General features: G+C 29.1%; 1 long non-coding RNA gene across 1 annotated transcript; it reads right to left on the bottom strand.

Moving 5' to 3' along the window:
• Nucleotides 1–453: 453 nt before the first annotated feature.
• LOC107061062 (uncharacterized) lies at nucleotides 454–4849 on the bottom strand. The gene is made up of 4 exons (XR_001473733.1): nucleotides 4655–4849; nucleotides 4357–4440; nucleotides 4187–4247; nucleotides 454–574 (listed from the first exon to the last, which is right to left on the bottom strand). It is a non-coding gene; the product is annotated as an uncharacterized lncRNA (long non-coding RNA).
• Nucleotides 4850–13610: the final 8761 nt, after the last annotated feature.

Raw genomic sequence — 13610 nt, 5'->3', positions numbered from 1 at the left:
CATCTTCTAATTATTCATTCATTTTAACATTTTAAAATGATAAATTATTATACAATTATTAACACGTGTCAGCATTTGCATTATATAATTTGACATTTCAACTTTTGATTTAAAAAAAACTTAAATAAATTTATTAAAGGAAGTATTTAATATGCACGTGTCAAATCTGGATCAATTAATCACTAATTTAACATTTAAAATAAAAATTAATTAAAATATCTTAACATGTGTCAACATTTGCTTGATATAATTTAACGTGTCAATTTTTGAATTTACAAAAATCTGAAATAAAATTATTGAAGGAAGTTTAAATTTACACGTGTCATATTTTCAATTAAACACTAATTTAACATTTGTAATTAAAATAAATATAAACACGTGTCATCATTAGCATGATATAATTTTGTCTGTCAACTTATCAATTTTAACAATTAATTGTAAAAAAATATCAACACTTTAGCGGTATTAATATTTAAATCTAATACAATTTCATTGCATAAATGACGTGTTAGCTTCTTCAGTTCCAAACAACTTTGTTAGCAATATCTGGCAGCATCTGAATTAACCTCTAACTCTGTAATAAAAAATTCAAAAGCAGTTTAAAATTTAGAGCAGTTTAAATTAGGAGCAGTTCTGTAACTTCCCACTAACTTTTGAAAAAACTGTTTCTCAAATCACGTACTAAGTACCTATATATAGATACCATTTGTTTCAAACTAAACATGTTTCTGTCAACTTTCAAATTACAAAATATGGCTTTGCAATATAACACAATATCTGAAATTACCAATAACTTAATGAATTGGAATTTAAAATTTCGCGTTATTCGTTTCTGGACAGTGTCCGATAAATACAAGCCTAATATTCCGTATACTATGGAGTTGATTTTGCAAGATGAAAAGGTATGATTTAATTCAAATTTGTGTTTTTAATGTTATTCTCTAATTCTATTATACATTTAATATTAATGATTAATGATTATACAAAATTTTATTTTCATATAGGGTGATCGAATACATGCATCTATTGATAAGTTCACAATAAAGTATTTTAGAGACAAGATTTATGATCATGGTTTATATCAGATGAAATATTTTGTGATAGCGCCTTATCACTCGTAAATTTAAATCAAATTCTCATAAACACAAGCTTACATTCACTCAGAGTACTATTGTGACTGAAATTGAAGATTCATCTTTTCATATGGATGTTTTTAAGCTACGCACTTTTGAAGAAGTGAAAATTCAACACAAGATCGACGAGAATCAACTAATTGGTAAATAATAATATTATTATATAATTATTTTCATTATACTGTAAATATTATAACTAAGCATTTCATTTTTTAAGAGTTGTTGGACATGTTGTCTCATATGAACCAATTCAATTGTCAAAGAAAGGAGACAACAATAGTTCTTTCATGAATATTGTTGTAGAAGATGAGCAGTAAGTATTATTAAACAATTTACATTTAATAGGGTATATACCATTATATTATCTTATATGATAACAATAATTAAATTTATCATTTTCACAACATTGTTTATGTTGGAGAAATAATAATTAAATTTATCATTTTCACAACACTGTTTATGTAGGAGAAACAAGCTTCCTGCCACTTTATGGGGTGATCTCGCATTTCAAATGCAATCACATTTATCTGGATCGACAGATGAACCATTAATTGTTGTTCTTCAATTAATGAAGACACACAAATTTAGAGGTATGAATTTTAAAGTTTTTATTTTGTTAAACTATTGTTTATCATTATTACAAATATATTTATCTAACTTAATAAATCTTATAAATTATTTTATAGATACCTATTCTATTCGTAGTTGCTGAACAACTATGGATTAATGCAGATCTACCACAATCTTCGAATTTTAAAAATAAGTTTGACAATTCATATGTATTATTAAGTACTCCAAATGAATTAAAATTAACAAATTATATAACTACTATTTTATGATAAATTTACATGTTAATTGCATCAGGTGAATACGAGAAGGTTTCACAAACAAGTTCACAACAACATATTTCAATTTTTGAGGAGTTGTCTACATGAATGGTCTCTTTTAAATTTATTAGGGATTAGGGATTTCCTTCAATGCACTGAAGTGAGTTGTATATATTAAATTACTAATTATAATCTATATTTTTTTTATAGTACATATAATTATCTAAACATTATGATTTAACTCACAGGAGTCTAGCTATTGGATTGGTGTAAAGATTGTTTGTTTGGAACTTGGTCACAGATGGTCATACTTGGCTTGCAATAAGTGTATCACAAAGGTTGATCCTTTGGGAGACAAATATTATTGCATAAAATGCAATGCTGAAGTTATATTTGTTATTCACAGGTTGGAGCAAACAATATAGATTTTTAAAATTTAACTAAAATTTATATAACACTCTATTTTATACACTTTAGGTATCAACTTCATATTCATGTTACTGATGAAATTGGATTTATATCATTATTGTTGTGGAATAAAGAGGTTCTACAATTAATTGGAAAGACTGCCAAGGAATTGAAGGCAGGATTAATAGGAGATGCTGACATGGGTTATCCAATAGAAATTGATTCTTTGATTGAGAAAAGGCTCATGTTTAAAGTCCAGATTAAGGATTCAAACATTAACAAGAATGATAATGTTTACAAAGTAGTAAAGTTCATTGATGATGAAGCATTACTAAAGGAATATTGTCATCCTTCTCTTATACACAATTTAAATGTAAGTGTCTATATTATTAAAATTTAACTCTAATTGTCATATAAATAAATTAACTATAATTTTTGAAACAGGAGGCAACCCTTGATTGTGGACAGAGCTATGATGAAGATAAACTAATTGAGGTATATAATTTAATTCAATCTATATTTCGTTTTTAAACTTTTCAGATTTTAAAACATAGTTTGTTATTTTACATTATGTGTATAACTATTCAACACACATAAATTACTAAATTATGTATGTATTTAAATTATTTTCAAACACTTATGAAAAATAGCATTTCAGATTGTGCTTCTTCACAAAATGAAGATGTGATTGATTTGACTGGAAAGTTATATCCCAATAGTGGCAAACATGTTGGAGTTCGACCAACACATTCAAATGATGAGGGATTAAATGTCAAACTACCCACTAACAAGTTACGCAAAGTTATAAAGAAGGAGAAGAAGACATAAGTTTTTCAGAATGGGAAATAGGCTTTAATTATTTAAGTTAGTTTATTTTAGAATATTAAACTATCCAATTAACTTTGTTTTATAAAGATTTATAATAATTATAATATTAAAATACTTTAAATAAATTAATATTGTTAACTCTTTTATTGACAATGACAGATAATACAGCTGATATTTGAGTTGTTAAATTTGAAGAATTGGTAGCAAGAGTTTGAAAAAATGGAGGGGATAATACACTTATGCATATGGTGAACAATTTCACACTTAAGTAATTGAGTGTGCTTTGAAGATAGTATTAGACTCTTCCATTATATGAAATGGAACCGCCTGTTGACATTATTTTTTTATAAACTAGACTATATATATGCAATGGAGGGCTTGGTTCTAGATACTTTTTAAACTTTACATTTAATCTTGCTAGCTATCCTGTAACAAGTATTTAAAGGAGTTCATATATGGTTTCAGATGTTCCAAAGAAGCAGCACATTAAAAATAAACACCAATAAGTTTAAACAAGTAAACACACAATTATTTACGTTATGTTAATTTAGTAAACTGAATTATAATCTATCAAGCATATGAATTAGATCAGTAAGCTTTTCATCTGAAGCATGCATCATTATATAGGTATAAGCACATTGAAACTACAGAAAATATCAATATAAATCAGATTAAAATATAGAGATTAGTGTAAAAAAAACAAATTGAGTGGAAAATAAAATAGCTTAACTACATATTTGTAGATGTAAGACATCTTTTCGAATTTTAAAAAACAAATAATCATTTCCCTGCTTCCGCAATAAGTAATAATTCATCACAATCTACTCTAACAACATGGTTAAACATAAAAACAAAAACAAAGATAGAGATCTAACCTGACATTGCAAAGAACATAAAAACGGATACGACAACAGAATAAACTCTCAATCACCAAGCAAAATTAACAAAATCTGCATCAACATAAGCTTATATAAATTTAAAATATTATACCTTAGTTGATCATCCCAAATAGAGTAACATCGAGGCAAAATAGAGCTGAAGAAGACATCACCTGATAATTTTAAAAAATTAACTCCACGACAAGAAGTTGATGCATGCTAATACTCTTCAATCGAAGTTCTTATTACAATTCAATAAAATGAAGAAAAAAAGGAACTCACCATTTCATGAAACATACGATTGTTGACGGAACAACTCTAGATCTAAATACAATTTCAATCAAAATCTTATTTCCAGTGTGATACCTGCTTGAACAAAGTCTTTGTTAGGCTTTGTTCTAATTTGAATGTTCGAATGTTGAAATGAGAACTTTTTTTTTACCAAAGTTATGTTGATGAGATTCAAATTAGAGATTTCGTTCTTCCAAGAAACTTTACAAGAAAAAATTAACAATTACAAAGAACCCAATTGAGAAAGGGTAACAGAAGAATATAAAGAAAACAAAGAAAGAACACTTACAGTGATATGAAAAAGCACACATGAGCTTAGAGATGACGGATCTAGCTCTGACCAGCGACGATCTAAATAGGAAGCTGACTTTCCTAATCTCAAAAATCAGATTCCATCGGTGCATGTTTGGTCTCCTTCCACAATCTAGATAGATCCATATTTTTTAAGTTTTCATTTTTTTTTCTTATTTCTACTACCTGACGTTTTTCTTCAACTTTTAGTTTCCATTTTTTTGTTATTCAATAAATTGGCCCATGGCCATTTTGTTTAATTAAAAACAAAGAAAGAAAGATGGAAATATTGAAATGTGTGTATACATTGAAGTCTTACTATACTATCAAGGCATGCTAATCAATATACCTAAAAAGTTGTATTCTTTTATAGTACTTCCTCTATTTTATACCTCCTTCGTCAACTTTTAATTGTTATATTTAGTTTTTCAAAAGTCAATTTAATCAATTTTTCAAAGTAAAATAAGATTACATTAATTCGATATTTTAAGAAAAATATTTGTATATTTCAAAACTATACAAAAAGTACTACAAATAGCCATATATGCATATTAATATGATAAAAAAAAATATCGTAAATTGTTAGTCAAAGTTCTTATGTTTTACTCTAAAAAAAAAGAACATGACAATTAAAAGTGGACAAATGAAGTATTAATACTAAATATAATTAATTTATATTAATTGATCACCTTACTAAATCAATAAAACTTTAATAACTTTTTTTTACTACTCTTGCAACTGATTTATTTTGAAAGTATTCATATTTGTTTGTATAATTCACAAGAAGTATTTTAAGGTGTGAATTAGAAAAATCATCTTCTTATTTATGTTTTTTAAGCACCGTAAAAAATTAATAGTGATCAACTAATATGAGACGAAAGGAGTATTTCACGTACACAATACTTTATTAAATATTATTTTATATTATATATTAATATAAGTGGCTTATGTTTATTATGAAAATTATAAAAAGCATTACTGTTGGGACCACAAAACAACTTTATATTGTGATTAAAATAATTTCAAAATATTATATATTATTTTTCATTTAATTTTTGTTTATTTAATTTTTGTTGATATTTATATTTCATATAAAATATAACTCAATATATGTTTTCTTTTCATTTTAATATATCCGCGCAACGCATGGGTACGTATACCAGTATTGAGTAACAAGTAAATTTAAAAAATGATTTATAAAAAAATAGAAGTTAAAAACTGTTCGTAGGGAAATGGGATAGTTACTTTTTTTAAAATTTTTTTTATCCATACAACATTCCTTATTTAATAAAAGAAAGAAAAAAGTTTCAATCAAAATAAAATATAAAATAATTTAATAATAAAAAGATAAATTTTTAAAAATGACTTTTTTTTTAATAAAAAAGATGATTAGAACTGTGAATTTTCATAGGGAAAATGGGAAAGTTTTTTTTTCCTTTTAATTTATTAAATTCTATCCATTGTTGCTTTATTTAATAAAAGAAATAAACAACTTTCAGTTAAAAAGAGAAGGAAAAAAAAGACCACGTCCTTTAAAAAAATAAATCTCAAAATTGGCCACTATAAAATATCTAAATAATTAATTTAAAATTTAAATTTCAAATAATAACTAACTTTATTCCTATTAATAAATATAAACTTCAGAATCAACATCTTTAAAAAATACTTTTCTTAACAAAAGCATCCACATTCTTGTGCAACTCTTCAAAATACAAATTCAAACATTTATTTAACAAAAAATATATTCAAATAAAAATTTAGATTTGATTACACTCATAGAAAAATTGAGGGGACATATAGTAGTGTATTGTGTATTTATATGCCCTCTTTCTTAATTGTTTGATGTGAAATTATTTTATTTATAATTGAAGGAGAATAACCACCATCCTCTCCAATGCAACAAGGAAGAAGAAGAAATTGAGATAGAGAAATGGAAGAATTTCATGGCAATGCTGTGAAGAAGAAGAAATTGAGATAGAGAAATGGAAGAATTTCATGGCAATGCTGTGAAGAAGAAGAAATTGAGATAGAGAAATGGAAGAATTTCATGGCAATGCTGTGAAGAAGAAGAAATTGAGATAGAGAAATGGAAGAATTTCATGGCAATGCTGTGAAGAAGAAGAAATTGAGATAGAGAAATGGAAGAATTTCATGGCAATGCTGTGAAGAAGAAGAAATTGAGATAGAGAAATGGAAGAATTTCATGGCAGTGGACCATGTATGTCATCTTTCAATATTTATAGTACACAAATTACTATTGTAATAATTCATTCATCAATTTAGTGATTTTGCATTACATCTCATATATTTTTTTTATATGCAAATTGTGTGTTATATGCCCTTTTTCTTAATTGTTGATGTTTGATGTAAAATTATTTTGTTATGATTGAAGGAGATTGACCACCATCCTCTTCAATGCAACAAGAAAGAATAAAAAACTGACGATAGAGAAATGGCGAAATTATGAAGAATTTTATCGCATTGGACCATGTATGCCGTCTTTCAATATTTCTAGTACATAAATTACTACTCTAATAATTGTTTCATCAGTTTAGTGATTTTGCATTATATTTAATATATTTTTTATATGCAGATTGCGATGGTATACTATGAGCTATGCCACTATATTATTTTCTTTGTCTACTATTACAGGGTGAACTCAATCAAGTAGTATTCTGTAATGTTATTATTTTGAATTTTTTATTTGTTCATTTTTATTTTTGATAGAAAATGAAAACATTTTACCACGTAAATTAAAAAATATAAATTTTATAATAATGGAGTTGACATTTTTAAATTGCTAATTTTTGTTGTCATTTATAAACTATTACTATATTGAAACTATTGCTCATATCATTATGGTTATTTGATTTATTCTCACAATATTCTCCTCTCTTTATTCGTTAGTTCATGTATAGTTGATTCTTCAAATTCTACATTTTTTAGAAACTTTCTCAATTTTAATTTTTTTGTTTTTTATATGCAGTTTGTGATGATCATACTACAACAAATTATGTTAGTATTTTTTTTTTGGTTACTATGACAATGTGAACGCGGACAAGGAGTGAACAAGTAGTATATTTTTATTTTGTTGGTTTGATGCTTAAATTTTAATTAGTCGAGTAATTAGTATGTTGATTTTGTTTCTTTGATACTTTCTAATTGGTTGAGTTGATGCTTCCAAGTGCTAATTTATATTGCGATTTAATTTATTATATTGAAAATAATGCTCAAACTGTTAATAATTTTTAGATTTATTTTATGTCTTCAATTATTCTCTAATATATATTTCTATTATTATATAACTAGATATAGCAACTTTTTAAGCATCAAAATCTCTTATCAATAATTATTGCAAACTGTTAATTTTTTATTTTATTTATAATCTTTAATAATTTTTAATAATTTTTTCTTACACGGTGAGTGGAGTGTGAATTCGGTGGATTTGAATTTTTATTTTTATTTTGATGTATTGTTAGTCGCTTATTATCTACACATATTTAATGTATACCATTTATTTTATAATATTATTTACTAATAAGTTAAATTTTGGAATTGTCAAGAAATCAATATTTCATTATATTTATTAACAAACCGTGCAATGTGATGTGTATCATTTATTTGATAATATTATTTAACAATATGTTAAATTTTGGAATTATCAAGAAATCAATATTTGTGATTATATATCAACTAACCGTGCAACGCGCGGACACGTATACTAGTGTATAACAATAATATATGAAAATGACAATACATATATCATCAATTCACATGATAAAGAGAAAAATAAAATTCATGGTCATAATATCATTAACCAAAAAATTATATGATATTTATACTCAAATAACTATTGTTTCCTCAATTTCTTGAGATATAAAAAAAAAATTGTTTCTTCTGGATGATGTCGAGTAGAAATTATGAGAGTTGTAAGAGTTTATTAATTAGACATTGAAATAAACGTAAAATTCTACGTCATAAATATGATCAAGATCATTAGAATTATTTCTTTATGTAAACAAAAAATGATCAATTTATTAAGTTTCACTATCACATTAATTATAATGGGCAATGTATGTATCTTTTTTGTATCACTCAAAATTAATTACAATAGTGTATATACAAACATGACATATTCTAATTAAAAAAATAAAAATATTTTGAATAGTAAATTTCACAATCAGTGTCTATATCATTTAATAATAATGTAAAAATGTTTTAATTAAATTTAAAAGAAATAAAAAAACAACAATAAAAAGTGTGTGTATATATATATATATATATATATATATATGAAAGTGACTTTAATTTTCAAGGTGGTTAGATAATTTTAACAATTATTGAACCAGTTTAGAGAAAAATAATAAATTTGTAAATTACATTATTAAAGCAAAGGTTATTAGATTAACGGTTAGATTCTCGTAATTTTTCATCAATATTGCAATTAAAATCTAACATACAAATCTAGCCAACTAATATGTTATAAGAATCATTTAACAAAGACAATATAAAATAATAAAATACTTAACTATAAATCAATCTTTTATCACCTTAGTGTTTATAAAATATATTATTGAAATCACTTTTTTTTAGATTCAATAAATTTTAATTGCTTATAAAATAAAATTTAATACTAATCATTATAAATAAGAAATTTAATCAGACTTGTTCATTTTTTAATAATGTGATTAATCGTCGTCTATATGACAAAATAATATCATACAAAAAAACTTATTTTCTTTCCTTTTTTTTATCCAAAAGCCTATTGCAATTTCAGTTAAAAAGAGAATAAAAAAGTATCACCCATAATTCTATTTTTTTCAAAAGACATCTAAATTTTATAAAATCTCATTTATTATAGACATAGATGTTATGATAAAATTTGTTAAAAAAAAATCTTGATACACAATTATTCCTCACAATAATGAATTATTCTCAAACAAAAAAAATAAAATATTTAAATATCACTAGTGTCTTAAAATATCTAAAATTCATGTGTTTTTTCTTATGCATGATAATGATCAAGATTTAACCATGGAGTTAAAATCTACGCAAAAGATAATAAATTAAAGGGTAAAGCAACACGTAAGAAGAGGAACTAGAATGCTAAATTATATTTTCTTATTGATGTCCCCGAGACATTCTCCCTTGGATGACTTCATACACTAGAGGGTAGTAACACCGATTCACTAATATCAGTTCTTTGATTTTCTTGAGCCTGTAAGGAATTAGGAGAAATACAAAATAATTATCAAATTTTGAATGCAGAAATTTTTATTTATTTCTTTATATTCTGTTATGTAGAATTTTGACATGTTAATAATTTATAATAGAAATTAATTCATCAAATTTTATAACAACACATTGTTACCGTACATTCTCTTATTTTTTTCAAAATGCGAATCAACTTTTCATTATTCAACATTTATTAAAATGAACAACTAAGAAAACCATTTTATTTTTATAAGAAAAATTTTCTACTTTTATAAAATAAATGTTTTAAAAAATATTTTGTAACGACTGGGTTCCGTCGTTATAGAAAAGCCAACGAGAAAATATTTTGGGTCGAAAAACTTTTTCGTAGTAACTTGAAATTTTTCCGACCTAGTCCAGATTTGGACGAAATCGGAGTCATTAAAGTCTAGAGAAATCTGGTAACAATTGGGTGATTTAATTATGAATTTGATCACATGGGTAGATAGATAAGTCATTAAGGAACTCGTACGACTTTACGGAATTGAATTCAGACGAGTAGAACTCCCAAAATTGATCTTAGCATGAATGGGTAGTTCTGAGTGTCGTTGGTTATAGGTGTGTTGTGATATGAGGGTTTGAAATTCTTAAAATTGGTCACTGATTCGTGCAAGCCGCTGAGGTGGGATTTCTACCGCCAAGGTGGGGATGCTGTAGCGGGGTGGGTGTCACTGTGGTGGGGCAGACGCGACTTAAAGTCGTAAATAAACCCCAAAAACATTTTATTCTGTAATTTTTGAATTTGAGAGCTAAGGAACGAATCCAGGTCTTTTCTTGACAGTTTTCCACCATTCTTGAGGCTAAAGGTAAGATTTTCACTCCCCAAATCCATTTTTTGATCCGTAGAACGTAATCTAATGGGTAATTATCGACGGGGAAGAGTTTTGATATGAGAATTATAGTGGGAAAAGCCCAAATTTGGATATTAGGATCATGGATATGATCTAGGGTTCATATGATTGTTAGTAATTCGGGTATTTAGTTATTGGTTATTGATTTCCGTATTATAATTATTGTTTGTACACCAAGAACAAGCGGAACGAATCCGGAAAGGTAAGAATCATGTTTCTTAAGGGTTTTAATCTTGTTTCGAGGTAGGTGATGATTGTGATTCTATGATTGTGTGATGTATATTTGTTCTTGCTTCATTATAATACGTGTATGTATGCGAATGTTGCATTATTGATCACACTTGTTGTAAATGAGATGGATGAATGATGAATGCCGGGAATCATGACTTGATTGTATGAACTTGAGAATATACTTGTGATTGTGATTGTGATTGTGGCTGGTTGAATGGATCAGGTATTGCGTTCCAACATACTAACTTGGACAGTTGCCACGTTCCGACATAATTGTGGGATCGGTTGCCACGTTCTGACATAAATAATTTGGATTTCGGGTAGCACGTTCCGGTATGCTAACAGTTTGGGTTTGGGTTCCATCAGAGGACCAATGATCTGTTATAATTGTGTATCTTGAGAAATGTGAAACTGTACCTTGTTCGTGAATATTGACAATATTGTATATGTTTGATATATGCATGTGATTATATTGTTGTGATGGCGTATATACGTTGCACTTAGTGGGATAGCCGCGTGATCCTACCAGTACACTGTGGTTGTGTACTGATACTGCACTTGCTCTTTCTTTGTTGAGTACAGGGCATCTTCAACCAACTATTGACAGACCTCATTTAGAAGATCAGTGGTCGCCGATCGAACTCAAGGGTGAGCCAGTTCTTCTAGGCTGCCATGAGTTCTCTTTCTGTCTATGTCCACCATTTCAGACTTAGATTTTTCTAGTTAGTTAATTAGTTCATTAGATTGGGGTTGTATCCCTTCTTGTTTAGACTTTGGTTCATTGATAGATGTTTTGGTACATTGACTTTCAAGTTCTAGGTATTTCGCATTGTTTAGTTGTTAGATCTTTTGGAAGTTTATGGGAACTTCATTACTTAGCTATTTAACTTGCTTCCGTAACTTAAATGCTTAGTTTTTGGATTAGTTGTTGGGTTTGGATTGTAGTAATGGTTCTCCCACCGGAGGATTAGTGTGGGTGCCAATCACGACGGTCTGGGTCGTTACAAAGTTTGTATCAGAGTATATGTTCGTTGATCTCGATGTACCAAAATGAGTCTAATAGAGTCTTGCGGAACGGTACAGATATGTCTGTACTTTTCTTCGAGAGGCTATAGGACTTTAGGAAATCTCTCTGTTTTCTCTTGTCTCCTTTGTGCTATAACTTGATTCCAATTGGTATCTGTCGATTCGAATTGGTATCTAACCTCCTTCACTCTTGTTTCCACAGATGGTTAACACTAGATTCAACAGCGTCAGGCCCATAGCTCCCATCAATGCTCCAGCTGAGGAATCTGCAGCGAGAGGTCACGGTCGAGGCAGGGGTAGAGGAAGAGCTAGGGGTAGAGGCCGAGGAAGAGTGGCACCTACTACAGATGTGGTACCGATCGAAAATGCTCCCTAAAATGAGGCCTCTCCCGTACATCATGAAGAGATAGAGGAGAATGTTGAGGAGGTTGGACAAGAGAAAGAGGTGCAGGCTGAGACTACATGTATTCCTCCCATAGACCTAGTTTTAGCTCAGCAGATCATGTCATTCTTGAAAGGGTTGGTTGGTCCTGGAGTGCTTCCCTCTGTTCAAGCAACTCAAGCTCCCGCCAATCCTCCTATTGCTACCACTATCCCCAAGGTGGGAGGGAATGTAGGTAATGATGCTTTCTTCTATCCTTTATTGGGTCCTGTTATGACTGGTAATGAATATGAGATGTTGACCAAGTTTTTACAGTTGAAGCCACATGTGTTCCATGGTTCCGAGAGTGAGGATGCGTATGAGTTCATCCTAGATTGTTACGAGAGGCTTCATAAGCTGGGAATTGTCCATCAACATGGGGTTGAGTTCGTGACTTTTCAGCTTCAAGGTGAGGCCAAACAGTGGTGGAGAGCTTATATCGAATGCAAATCTTCAGTTATACCTCCACTTACTTGGACCCAATTTCATGCTCTGTTCTTAAAGAAATATGTACCTAGGAATTTGAGAAATCGCAAGAAGGATGAGTTCATGGCTTTGGAGCAGAGTGGTATGTCTGTGGCTGCTTATGAGGCCAAGTTCCATGCCTTGCCTAGATATGCTACTCAATTGGTAACTACTGAGGAAGAGAGGATCCATTTATTTATTAAGGGACTAAATTATGAGTGGCAGGTATTATCTGTTCAGATGACCTCTGCAGGGAGGAGCTTTAATGAGGTAACAAATTTTGTTAAGAAAGTGGAGGGGGTGAGGCGAGACGGTCAGGCTAAGGCATTGGCTAAAAGGGCCAAAAACTTGGGTAACTTTCAAGGTTCTTACTCTAAGGGGGCAGGGAGGCCAACACTTGCAGCTAGGCCAATTCAGTCCGCCATGCCCGCCTCTAAATGTAATTATTCGGGAACTTTATCTCACAATTTGATTCAGGATAGCCAGGGAGTCACGCCTTTGATAAGTGGCATACCTTCTTTTGATCGTACTTGCTACAATTGTGGAGAACCTAGGCATATGAGGAGATATTGTCCCCACCCACGAGTGTTCTCGTAGCAGCAGACTAGAGTAGTGGTACCCGCGGGAAATGCTAATAATGGTAGAGGACGTCCACAAGGTGGGTAAGGAGGTGATCAGCGAGGCCGTGGGGGTAGAAGAAATGGTAA

This window comes from Solanum tuberosum, unplaced genomic scaffold, assembly GCF_000226075.1.
Source record: "Solanum tuberosum cultivar DM 1-3 516 R44 unplaced genomic scaffold, SolTub_3.0 scf00113, whole genome shotgun sequence".
NCBI classification, from domain to species: domain Eukaryota; kingdom Viridiplantae; phylum Streptophyta; class Magnoliopsida; order Solanales; family Solanaceae; genus Solanum; species Solanum tuberosum.
This window is presented reverse-complemented; position numbering and strand designations above follow the sequence as displayed.